Here is a 3,633-nt window from a genome sequence, read left to right on the forward strand (position 1 = left end):
TCCTATTATTTAAATATTCTATCTCAGGAACAACAGCAGAGGAGAACATGCAGCTGGTGATGCTGTTGCTCCTTCAGAAATTCTCCCCCTCTTGAAAACCTAGAAGAAGGGAAGAGAGAAGGAGGGTGGGAGTGAGAGGGGTTCACCTCCTTGCAGGGGATGCAAAGGGAGAGTACAACTGGAAGAAGGATTTTCTTGTTGCTACTCTCCCTAGGGCCAGCTGGGGCTGGATGTGTCTCCAGAAGGTTGTCTGGCTCCCAAGTCCTAGGCATTCTAGTTGTTCAAGAGTCCTGGATATCACCCTCCCAAAGCCATTATAAGGGGAAGGTTTTGTCTTTCATTTGCCTCCCTCTTTCTGACTAAGTCCCCTAACTAGAGCATACATTGATTGGACTCCTTGGAGATGAGAGTGCTCGGGAGCTCAGGAGGGTTCCTCTAGACAGTTATCCCAAGAGGTAAAGGTGCCTGTAACCTCTAAATCACAAAATTTTTAGCTGAGATCTCACTATACATGGAAGTCCTCTGTCCCAAACCTCTGGCTTATGGGTGAGCATGTGTATGCACCTTCTCACCTTCTGTGCGAACACTGTCCCCTCCTTAACCCCATTTGCTCCCTTCACCCAGATCTCTGGAGCCACCTTACATACCACATTGGTCTCTGCCATGTCTCAGACTGATTCAAATCCCCAAAGCGTCCTCTTCCTGAGTGCTTGTCATTTTCTAAGCAATTCATATGCATTATCTTATTTAGCGCTTATGACCTTCTTACACCCAATTTATGCTTGAGAAACTGAGGCTCAGAAACGTTTTCAAAACTGTCTGACTCAGCCTCTGCACTAAAGTGAGTCTCAGAAAGGTGTGCACATATTACAGAATGTCAGGATCTATCCAAGGAAGGCATTCATAAAGGTCAACTATTCACTCAGTAGAACTGAGTGAATGCCTGTGCCATGCCTGCTCTGTGATGGGCACTGTGGGGGACAGAGAAGACTCTCAGGCAACCCCTGTGATCCCACTGAGTCCTTTCCACAAGTGAGGAGGGGGCCCAGTAATTGTCCCTGGGAAGTCTCCAGAAGGCTGACTTGCTGAGGAAGGTTGCGCACAGCTCCCTCTTAAGGCAGAAGAGGGAGATGGGAGGTGGGGGAGCAGTGGCAGCTCACTGCCTGCGCATAGCCTTACCCACAAGAGACACCTGCAAATATGTGTTGGTTCTTAAAATATTAAAGAAAAGGAGCAGCAGTTACTGCCTGTATCAAAAATATGATCCTCCAGGTGTGCAATGGGTTACCGCGTGGAACTTATACAGAAGAAATGTGAAAAATTATGAGGCAAGGCAGAAGGAGGGGTTGGTCAGACACAGTGCTACCAAGAAAATGATCCGTTCTCCCCACCAGTCAGCCATTGGGAAGGACACAGGCACCTCTGGGTCTATTGCTAGACAGGACACTGTCACTAGAGGGCAGTGCAGCTCATTCTTGGGCGTGAGGGAGCCTGGCCATCCCATCTCCCAGAGAGCAATCCTGCTGGGAAATCACCGTGCCCCGGCGGGGCGGGGCAGCACCTGGAGGTAGGTAGACTCGAGATTCTAGGGGTAGAGGACAAAGGTGACATTACTTTTGATGTTTTTATACACATTCTTTCGTTTTATTTGACCCTGACAGTAGACTCCTGGGGTAGACTGAGATCTTTAGTCCAATTTGACAGATGAGAAGATAAATCATGAAGGTTAGACTCATCCCAGGTTACCCAGCTAATAAAGGTGCCATGGGACAGACGCCAGGTTCCCTAAACCCCAGTCACAAGTTGAATCTAGGGCTGTCTGTAAACATGGGCTAGATTCCTTAGCGAAATTCTCACCATTGTAATTTCTCCCTTTGTTATTTATGTATTCCCTAGAGGGTTGGGAAGAAACAGAAAAACAAGGTTAAAATGGAATCGCTCAATTAGATACTTTGTAAGCAGCTGTGATAAAAGTTTGGATGAAGCAAGGGATGCTCATGACTACCCACTTCCTTTGACTCCCCTCCTGCTGGCCTTTCCAGGCCACACCCTGGTGACCTTGGAGAGTCATTGCAAATGCCTCTAGCTCTGGATACAGAAATACATGTGAATAATAAAGGATGCAGAGGTGAAAGGTCCTCCAGTCTCTGCTGAGGACCAGAAGCAAGTTCCCACATAGGAAGTGACTAGGTCATAGCCAGAAATCAGAAGCGGTGGGTGATGAGATTTATCCTGCCCTCTGCCAACTCTTCCTGGAACATGACATAGACCCAGGCTGGGGTCATTTGGGAATATGATTTAAAGCAGTAGAGGTGATAGATTCTTTTAGCACATAGACACAAATCACACACATGAAGAGAGGGTCGGATGATCAGATGAAAATCTACACGCCTTGTAAATATTCCACGTGCAAGATCCCTTGCTACCCCCACATCACCCAAGGTACAGCTAGACATAACCACGTGCTTGATGAACCCTAGCAGAGGCTGAGGAGGAGGATTAAAGAATCCGGGAAAGAATACATAGGATGGAGAGGCCAAGGGAAATAGGAGAAAAGAAGAAAGTCCAGATGGGAAGAGCTGATACCTTCCTCTTAAGCAGAGTGGCCATGAGGACCCAGGCAGACATCCTGGATGAATGGCCCACCCCTGACACCCAACTCTCTGCAACATCTAAAGAAATTGGAAGATGCAACACAAACCAAACAATGGGCCATTTTGTACATTTTTCAGGATTCTGTGTGTCCTTGGGGGCAGCCCATGGTAAGCCTGATATGGTTTGGTTGTGTCCCCCACCTAAATCTCATTTTGAATTGCAGCTCCCATAATTCTCACATGTCGTGGGAGGGACCCAGTGGGAGGTAACTGAATCATGGGTCTGTGCCATGCTGTTCTCTTGACAGTGAATAAGTCTCACGAGATCTGAGGATTTTATAAAGAGGAGTTCCCCTGCCCAAGTTCTTTCTGTTTGCCTGCTGCCATCCATGTAAGACGTGACTTGTCCCCCACTTGCCTTCTGCCGTGATTGCAAGTCCTCCCCAGCCACATGGAACTGTCAGTCCATTAAACCTCTTTCCTTTATAAATTACCCAGTCTTCGGTACATCTTTATTAGCAGCGTGAGAACAGACTAATACAAAGCCCATGTATTTATCATCCATTGTACTCCTCCTCCCTTACAGAGTGTCAAATGGCAAATGGTGTCAAACTCAGGATACACCAGAAAACTCTCATTTTTAGAATTTATTTAGCCCTTCAATTTTCATGACTTTGTGTAAGTGTAGAGGTCATTGACGCCCAGTTTCTACCCTCAGAGAGCTTATCACCTAAGGGGCAACGCTGACACGTATCATGCCAATTTTAACCCAAGCAGAGTAGGGCAGGTGCCATTGCAGAGATGCTTTGGATCTTGCCATTGCAAGAGCTTGGGAGAAAAGAGAAAGAGAGACATCATTTGCCTGTGGACCGAGGGAAGGATGCTCAGGAGAGGAGACTTTTTAAAGATCCAGCTCAAATAAAAGAGCATTTCGCAGGCCGCAGGAAAAATGTCGTCCAAGACACAGCAGTGTAAAATGTCTATTCCTGGAAATACTAGCAGTCTGGTGTCTTATTTTTAACATAAATAAATACTAAAG

This window comes from Macaca mulatta, chromosome 1 (assembly GCF_049350105.2).
Source record: "Macaca mulatta isolate MMU2019108-1 chromosome 1, T2T-MMU8v2.0, whole genome shotgun sequence".
Classification (NCBI taxonomy): domain Eukaryota; kingdom Metazoa; phylum Chordata; class Mammalia; order Primates; family Cercopithecidae; genus Macaca; species Macaca mulatta.